This window comes from Scatophagus argus, chromosome 3 (assembly GCF_020382885.2).
Source record: "Scatophagus argus isolate fScaArg1 chromosome 3, fScaArg1.pri, whole genome shotgun sequence".
NCBI lineage: Eukaryota > Metazoa > Chordata > Actinopteri > Scatophagidae > Scatophagus > Scatophagus argus.
The window spans coordinates 785953-795314 of record NC_058495.1 but is presented as its reverse complement, the minus strand read 5'-3'; the positions used below and the strand labels follow the sequence as shown (position 1 = coordinate 795314).

General features: G+C 39.8%; 1 protein-coding gene and 1 long non-coding RNA gene across 7 annotated transcripts in view; one reads left to right on the top strand and one right to left on the bottom strand.

Annotated features, from left to right (window-relative positions):
• Nucleotides 1–949: 949 nt before the first annotated feature.
• LOC124054249 lies at nt 950–3266 on the bottom strand. Its single transcript, XR_006842339.1, has 3 exons — nt 2760–3266; nt 2307–2439; nt 950–1704 (listed from the first exon to the last, which is right to left on the bottom strand). It is a non-coding gene; the product is annotated as an uncharacterized LOC124054249 (long non-coding RNA).
• Nucleotides 3267–3276: 10 nt separating this feature from the next.
• The window catches only part of fhit (fragile histidine triad diadenosine triphosphatase), a 232453-nt gene continuing 226367 nt past the window's right edge, over nt 3277–9362 (top strand). For 4 of the 6 annotated variants that reach the window (XM_046379956.1, XM_046379976.1, XM_046379940.1 and 1 more), the window contains exons 1-2: nt 3436–3696; nt 7533–7618. The gene's annotated coding sequence lies outside the window, so the exon portion shown is untranslated. The other 2 variants (XM_046379966.1, XM_046379948.1) reach the window with 1 other exon arrangement.

Sequence of the window (9362 nt, the reverse complement as noted above, 5' to 3'; positions counted from 1 at the left end):
AGACTGACAGAAGAGTGTACTGCACTGCGGTCTGAGGCCTGTGAACTTAGGGAAAAGGTCAACAAGTTATACTTGCCAACATACCTTCAAGGACAATGATGACATGGTACAGGACTTAACAGGCCTTCCATCCTTTCCCAAGCTGATGGTTGTCTTTGCCTTTGTGTCAGAATTCCTCAAGGTGGGATCTGGACTGTCTGCCTTCCAACGCTTTGTAATGACTCTAATGAGAATGAGACTGAACTTACCACTACATTTCTTGTCACATATATTTCATGTGCCAAAGTGTACAGTGGGCCGAATTTTTAACAGTACATTCATTGTCTTGCATGATAGGTTGTCTGGATTCATATGGTGGCCCAGTAAGGAACAGATTCAAATTAGTTTCACCTAATGATTTGATCCTTGCAGATCGAGGGTTTACAGTAGGAGATGTGGTGGGATTGTACAGTGCTCATCTCAAAATACCTGCCTTCACTAGGGGAAAACAACAACTGCATCCACATGAACTTGAGTATTCAAGGGGACTAGCAGCTGTCTGAATCCATGTTGAACGGGTGATTGGGCTTGTTAGAAACAAGTTCACAATTTTACAAAACACAATACCCATTTCTCTATGCCAGTCTGCAGCTCCAGGAGAGCTTACATCTCTTGACAAGATGGTCAGAGTCTGCTGCGCTCTGTGTAACATTTGCCCATCTGTTGTCCCCTCGCAATAGCATCGATGTAAAATTGTGTTACCTTATACTTAACAATTCTATTAAAAACATTTTAATGTGTTTTTGTACAAAGCTATTACTAATACACATTTTTTGCATGTAACTCATTAGTTACATGCAAATGTGTTTGTTTTGTTTTACTTAACAAGAAGTCTATCACGATAATATACAAATCAATTATTGTACGTGACATCTTGATGGGAAGTGTGGAAATAGAAAAAGAAATCTTATTAAATTACATAATAATTCAGAAATGTATTTATTGTGCATGTTCATCTTGTTGTAATACATTTGCAATTCATTGTGGATTGATACTAAATTTATACATTCAACCTTTGGTAGTGGATGAACAGATAAAAAAGCATGCCCTCTGATTCAGGGGTGATACAATAGCCTTAAGGCAAGTCTTGTGAAAGTGCATCTGTGTCTGCAGGTTGACCACAGTAGCATCCCACTTCAGGTGGCTGTACTGTCCATGGGAGTAAAGCCTGGTGCTGTATACCATTTTCCCAGCAGCTCAGGTAGCTCTTTCATCTTGATGAAATTCACCACTTTGTCATACGCAGTATAGAAAAAGTCTCAATCGTAAGGAATACGTTGAGTAAAAAGTTCCTGTGGTGTCCAAATCATCAAGTGACAGTAACTCACCTTTGCAATGTGCATTTGGGCCTTCACTTCATACATATACTTAGGGTTGTGTCTCAGTGCCACAACCCCATCCTCTCCTATGCCAAGACAGAATGATGAATCCCTGCAACAACAACAACTTCAACAAGAGAGCACCTGGTTTTGAGGTGGCATTTTATCTCTAAAAACACCATCTCCATGGCAAGCGCAGGTAACCATTCCGTCAAGTGATGCTCCTATTCAGGGGAGTTCTGGGTTGATGAAAAATCCTGAAGCCTTCACTTTGAAGTCTTCATGGTGGGCTTTCATTACAGCAACATAGCTTTCCTTTGCTCTGTTCTCGTTGTCTGGGCCCCATCTGACAAAGATTGCAATGTAAGATATGTATCAAAATGTGAACATTTACTACAAGATGTTGTATTCTCCGAACAATAAAACATAACTTATTTACTGACTTAGAAACATTCTATACCACCTGTAAGTGTTAGAACAAACAATACCAATTAGTCTTTAAGTATGGCTATCTAGCTTTAAATTCTCAAGACATGAACAGCAGCCCTATGCATACCGTTTCTTTTGAAACTGCTGTGTAATAGATGTACCTTGTTGCCTCAGTGGAGAACTGAAAACATGGGGATAACAAACTCTTTTGATCAGGGATGTGGGTGTGTTTGCTCTGGCAGCCTCACTGAAAACTGATGTTGTGACTCTTCCTGTCCTCTGATCACACCAAATTCTAGATTTACTTTCCTCCCTGGTCTCCTCCTCAACTATCAAACACTGTCGGGTGGTGGTGGTGGGGGAGTTATCCATAAGACTGAAATACAGCTGTACTAATACACATTATGTACCCAATATTATGACCAATACACATCAATCATTATGAATAGTTCACTTCAAAACCTTTAATGCATGCCTGGCCCTATGGTAAACAAAATAGAGAATGTTTCAATTGTTTACCTTTTGCTTTGTTACATCAAAGACCTTGACACTATCATGTAGTAGCAAGGCATAGTCTGTCTCTGGGCGGCTGGTTGAGTACAGTGTGGAAAGTGGATTTGGCAAGTCCAGTTCCATCATCTTTGGAACATACCTGCGTGTGTGTGTGTGTGTGTGTGTGTGTGTGTGTGTGAGAGAGAGAGAGAGAGAGAGAGAGAGAGAGAGAGAGAGAGAGAGAGAGAGAGAGAGAGAGATTAAAATATTCACTCTTAAATCTTACAGCACATGATTGATATCCATCTATATCTATACTTTAAAGTGTACAGGAACAGGGCAGTCAAAACAAGGCACTATTGCCAAATGGTAGCATATTAGCACAACATAGCATAGCTAACCTTGCTGGGTCCGTCTGGGTCCGTCTGAACCACTAAGCATGCCAGTAGCACAGAAGATGTAAGTAAACACTTAACTTACCTTTCCTGTAATTAAAAAAAGTTTCTTCATCTTCAGATGATAAATTCGAGGATCATTCACCCATCCTGATGAAGTGTAGGTAAGCTTCAGTGCTCTTGAATGGCTTGAGGGACTTATTGGTGGATGGAGAGGGATTGAAACTATATGAAAATGTCACCAAAAACGATGTTAGCAAGTCATCAGCAGACTTCAGCGGCGTCAGTAATCCCGTTGGAAGTTCGTACGGATCGAAACCTAAAATGCCTACTTTACTGACATAACGTTGCATTTTGTTAGCAGCGAGATGAGCGATTTTCGTCTGACTACCCATTCCCCTCAGGGCGCTTCGGTCCTAAAGATGGCGACGACAACAAAAAAGTCACGTGACTGAAACCCAGGAATAATATTTTCTTGTCTACAAGTCTCTCTTAAAATTTGCGCAGTCACACTATCTATTTAAATAAAGAGTTAATTGAAGCAACATTTCAGTGATATAATTCTCTGTGAATACATTTATTGATAAGTTGTCAAAATGATCCCTATCTGCTTTAAACGCAACGTAAACCTCGCGTCACTTCCCCGTTGGTTATTGTAGTTTTAGAAAAGTGGCACAGGCGTATTTTCCTCACTACCCCACGCGTATAAAACTACATTTCCCATAATGTAAACGCACAACTCTGTCTGACAGAAGGTGAGTGTATACAGTGTATATTTGTTGTCTGAATGTGCTGTTAGAAGTGTGTCACGTTAGTAACTAATTCAGCGACTTTAAACGCCTTGGTTGCTTTGATGTTCTGTCACTGTCAACAAGCATATGCATTGGTATGTCTAGCACACGTGGTTAACGTGCAGTAAAACAGGACATGCGTCCTCCTGTTGTAAGTCCTGTTAAAGTGGCCAACCTGGCTTACTCGGATGTTGTATGGTGGAAACGGCGACGAAACTGCAGAATACTCAGGTATTCTGTGCATACACATGACGTTTTAAATGAATCCGCTCCGCCAGTTGTCTGTCAGCTTCGGTCAAAGTAAATATCAGCTCTGCTCCTATTTGTTCAAGGCTCACACGCTAGCCGAATTAGTCATTGGCGTGTACTGCTTTGATTCCGAATTTACAAACGTTATAGTTAATCCGCCAAAGTGAACATCTTAGCGAGAATATTGTAAAATGACTTGACGATAGGCAGGACTCGTTTGTTTAGTTGAGCTGGGTGAAACCCTCCACGTGGAGCAGGAGGTTGTTTCGTATCATGCATGTGAGCGGCGTATTTCATGTATCTATGGGCAACCTGGGTTCATACATATGCCGAATTTTCCACTAAAGTTTTGGGTAATTGCGTGAATAATTTACGTTATTATCAATAGAGCGATATCTTAAGTACTCACAAGCTATTCAGCCATGTTTTTAGATCATTGCAGCCATTAAATCATGCATTCGCATACCGTATGAAGTAAGACGTATCTCTTTAAAGTCACTGTGACGTGATTGTTAGGGTTAGTGATTGTAGTCCATTCATCTGGACAGGAAGAAACACCTCGTTTAAAGTTCACACACTGTCCTGTATGCTTATGACTGTTTTTGAATTGTGAATTGCGGCTGTTTGTCAGGCTCTATTTTCATAAAGCTTTAGTCACCAAAGCTTTAGGCTTTTCATTTAGTTATTAAAAAACAGGTGTGTAGTATCTTTGCATGATGTTGTGTGGGTGGCAAATTTTTATTAAATCCTGTTTTTACAGGGTTTGTTATGAATGAAGTTTTTACTGCTTAAATCGCACTCACTTTGCACTAATGCAGCATGTCTGGCATATGCCTAGTCACTGTATTATTTTGTTGAAACACTAGGTTTTTCATGCTGTCATATCCAGAGTATAAATTTTGATATTTTTAAAAGTGGCATTTTAATTTTTTTCCATGTCATGACTTGAAATAATTGAGTGATGGAGAAAAAAGTGATAATTGATTACTAACTCACAAACACGGTGGACACATTACAGCAACTGTGTGAATTTCTTTCTTCCCTTGTAAACTTTCTTAGTCTATAATTTTGAGAACAACAAGGCTTCGACAGGCAAAAGTCAGTATTTAGTATGACGTCCCTTGGCACTGAACACATCTTGAACTCTTTTGGGGAGTCTGTCTTGAAGTCTTCTAAAGTAGTCTTCTGGTACATTATTTCAGCGCTTCCCAGAGTTCTTCTTTAGATTTAGGCTGTCTTTTATTTTTTTCTCTGTCCAGGCGATTCCATACTGCCTGTATAATATTCAGGTCTGGATTCTGTGGATGACTGTCAGTATTTTATCAGCTACTTACCAAATATGATTTCACTACATTGGCAGTATGCTTGGATTGTTATCATGCTGAAAAATAAAACCATGGCCAGTCAGGACAGAAGGAATGGCATGATGAATTAAAACTTGTCTGTACTTTTCAGCATTCATGATCCCATCAATTCAGACAATATCGTTAATGTAACGCATAAACAGGTTGTAGAATCCACGTTAATGTAATGTAACGTAATGAAATATGTTTACAGCAGGGTTAGAGACTGTGTATGGTGTGCTGTGTGTGGCTGTGCCTTGTTCATGAGGCTGGTTGCAGAGGGGAAGAAACTGTTCTTGTGGTGTGAGGTTTTGGTCTTGATGGACCACAGCCTCCTGCCAGAGGGGAGTGGCTCAAAGAGTCCATGTCCACGGTGAATCTTGCCAGTCTGCCTCAGGGTTCGGGAGGCTTACAGGTCCTGCAGGGAGTGCAGATTGCAGCCAATCACCTTCTCAGCAGTGCGAATGATATGCTGCAGTCTACTTTGGTCCTTAGCAGTAGCAGCGGTGTACCAGACTGTGATGGAGGAGGTGAGGATGGATTCAGTGGAGGTGTAGAAGTGCAGCTGAATTTCTTCAGCTGGAGCAAAAAGTACATCCTCTGTTGGGCCTTTCTGATGAAAGAGCTGAAGTTCAGCTCCCACATGTGGTCCTGGGTGATGATGGTTCCCAGGAAGCAGACTCCACAGTGTTGACTGTGAAGTCATACAGGAGGATGGGAGCTGGTGGAACAGTGCACTTCCTGAAATCCACAACTATCTTCACTGTCTTAAACACATTCAGGGCCTTTTTTTATTCCAACATGAAAACAAGGTCCATAAAGACATGGTTGAATGAGTTTGGTGAGTAAGAACTTTGGTCAGCTCGTCCAACATGCAGACATATTGTGTTATTGCGTTGTTCTGAGCACATTAGTTATACTCTTTGACTTTTGGAGATGCATGCCGGATGTGCCATTGTTTCAACAGAGTTACAGCAGCTTATGGTAATTCTCATTTGACAAAAAGTGACTCATACATGTTCTGTTGGACAGTCATTCAAGAAATGCTTTTGATTATTATTGTTTATCCACACTTAAAAAGGAGTGATGTGCTTCTTTTGTGGCTTCATGTCAAAGAGACTATTTGTGTTTGAAATGAAAAGCATTGATTGCTATTAGATTTTACAAGCTTACAGTAGAACTCTAGACAAAGTTTAGATGCTAACTGTAAAAGGCACCATATTAGGTTTTGTTGAAAGGCCAAATATTTGTGTTGGGGTAGTGGGCTTGTTTGAAGTATAGAGCAGCCGCATTGAGAGAGAACAGGGAAATGTTGATTGTCATGCAGGCTGTGAGGAATAAACTTCTGGTCTGTCTCATCATCTTTAGGTAGGTCCACAGTACAGTATCTGTTTCTCTTTTAGTGGGTTCATTAATCTTTAACCTTATAGTATGTCAACATGTGTCTGGGACTCATGAAACCTTGTTACACTCGTATAACATGCCTGGTCTGATCAGTTTGACCTTTGTGTATCCTGTTGGGGGTTTTATCATACATATAATGCAATAACCAGTACCTGACTTTCTGCTCACTCACATTTGTTTTTTAAAAAGTGTATTGCACAATTTGAAAATATTGGTGTAATTTGACATTGGCGGGATGGTAAAATAAATAAATAAATAAGTTTGAATGTATGAATTTGATACCAATAATTTCAAGGGTCCTACACATCAAAATTTAGACAACAGTAGAACCAACTGGAAGGACAATCCTCTGAAATGAGGTGTGGAAAGTACCTAACAGTACATAGCAGACACTCTTATTTACAAAGGTTATCAGGGCACATTTTTGTAAAGAACCATTGGAGGGGAGGGGTTGGTACTCCAAAAGAGTATAGAAAAACGTCCACAAATGCAGTAAAATCAGTCTTGAGGACCGGTATCAAGGCTCATTTATTGTGTTTATTGATAAATATAATCACAGTAAATTATCTACACCAGATCTGCAGAGATCTGTTCATCATTTCAAGACCACAGGCCTAAGGCTTCATCTTACAAATATCGAAACTCAATACTAAGTGCAAGATAAGGGTTAGCTGCATTAGTACGGACAAAGTTCTTCAATTCTTGGACACCACCAGTGAAACTGTGTTTTGTCCTCTAAAAAACAATGACGATAAATATTGTCAGGATTCTTCTGGCTGTTTCTCACACCCTTGAAATCATTTTAAAATGGAAGCAGCAAAAAGCCGGAGACTGGCTACTTGGGGTAAAAATTCCTCAGTTGTAATTCAGCTGCTGTGTCAATGTGTGCGCATACTGCTAGAGGTCAGAGAAGCTGCCAAATGATTTTCACTGTGGGGTCATAAGGTCACCGTTAAGGTGAGGTGAATAGGCCTTAGCCAGACCTGAACCTGAATATCAATTCTCCATCTCTTTCCCTCAGAGCTGCTCGCATTTACATCAAAAATCACATTCTTCCTGCTTCTCCCACAGGCAAAGAGAGCAGAGCAGACGGTACATTCTGTCTCAGCCACGAACACAAGCAGTCTACTGCAGCACTGAAGAGTGATCCTTAAGAGGTAAAGATTACACAGCTCACTCTCTACCTTTTTGGATATCAACCAAAAACTATTATTATTTATTTGTGGTTGGTTTGGTTTTGGATGTTTAAGCCAAGTAATTACTACTTGTGTAAACTTAACCACAACACTGTTTCAAAGCTGTTTTGAAAGATTTTCTTAGCTTTATGACAGTCATTGTGTTCTGTTAATTTCATACTGAAAGCAAGTTTTACATCTGCAAGTTTATTTTTTAAATTGTTCTGTTGATACTACTGGCTTGACAGATAGAGTGTTCCTAAATGCAGTCACTGCTGCATTACTACTCAGCAACAACATGACACTTTCAAAATGGTCCACATTAACATGAGGTGTATACTGTTTGTGATTAAATTATGCAAACTCGCCAGTGTGGTCCTTAAATGTGGAGTATTCACTCTTAGTAATAAATTAAAGCAAATCAGCTGCAGCAACAAACCCTTGTGCAGAGCTGTGAGCAAGCAAATGGTTTTATCAGTTTTTATCAGTATCTGCAAGCTCACAGCACTTCATACTGGTCCTACCACTGATTAATTCTGCCTTCATTCATTTTGGAGAAGAATTGGAGTAATTGCTGCAGCAGGCTTTGCAGATTCTGCAAAGGACAAGTTCAGAATCATGTTAATAGTTATCAATAATGTTTGTTAAATAAGCACTGTAAAAAGAAAATCATTAATGAAAGCAATAATTAATAGTTTCCCTCCAGTGGCTGGTTTGAAGCCAGACCTAGTCTCCAGTCTTGATATGAAACAGTTCTTCATGAGATTAGTACTGTTTTAGGACAGAAATGAGTACTGGACCCTTTGTGTTGAGCTGACGTGCTACTACCTCCCAGAGGGAAACTGTTCACATCTCCCACATACTTTAATCCACATGCAAGTAATTTAGCCTGTTGAGTACAGACAGTTATGTTCCTTTTGCAGTATGACTGAAGAGGTGCTCAGATAGAATATTTGTGAGCTTTGTTCCCATCCATCCATTCATTCATATATACATACTTTAATCCATTCATCTTCCATTTTGCATTTTGTTTGGGGTCGGGTCCCCCTCCCAAGCAATCTTTTGCAGTTCGTTCTGGGACATTCCCAGGCCAGATGAGATATGTAATCCCTCCAGTGAGTTCTGGGTCTATTCTGGGGTTTTCTCCCAGTTGGACGTGCCCAAAAAATCTCCAAAAGGAGCTGCCCAGGTGGTTCAGGCATCTGATTAGTTCCATCAGGTTCTTGATGTACATGCAAAAAACCCAAGGTGTCTGTTTAGGAGTTAAGTGTATTTTCTTCAGACTTGAGCACATAGCCACTGCATGTACTGGACATTGCTGATGTGCTGCTGTCGTGTTGATTTCACTGTGCAGCAGGTGTAGACATGGTGTGGGATCAGTGTCAGGCTTATCTCCCAATACATGTCTTATTGAATTTAATGAAAAAATGATATCAGTGCTTTTTTGAAAATTTTCCGTGGACCCAGACCATCTCACAGAACCTTGGTTATGGCTGTTATTGGCTTGAGGATCTCAGGCATGCAAACTTAGTGTCCTCTTTTATCATTATTTTTTTTAAAAATATGTTCTTAAACCTAATTTTATCTTATGGCTTTTTATTAATGAGGTTATTTGTTATCTGCATCCTATCTATGATGTTGAATGTGTATGTCATTAAATAATTAACATATTGTATGTTATCTTTATTTTGGCTCACTCTGTGCAGTAGAGTGTAAAAATCAATGA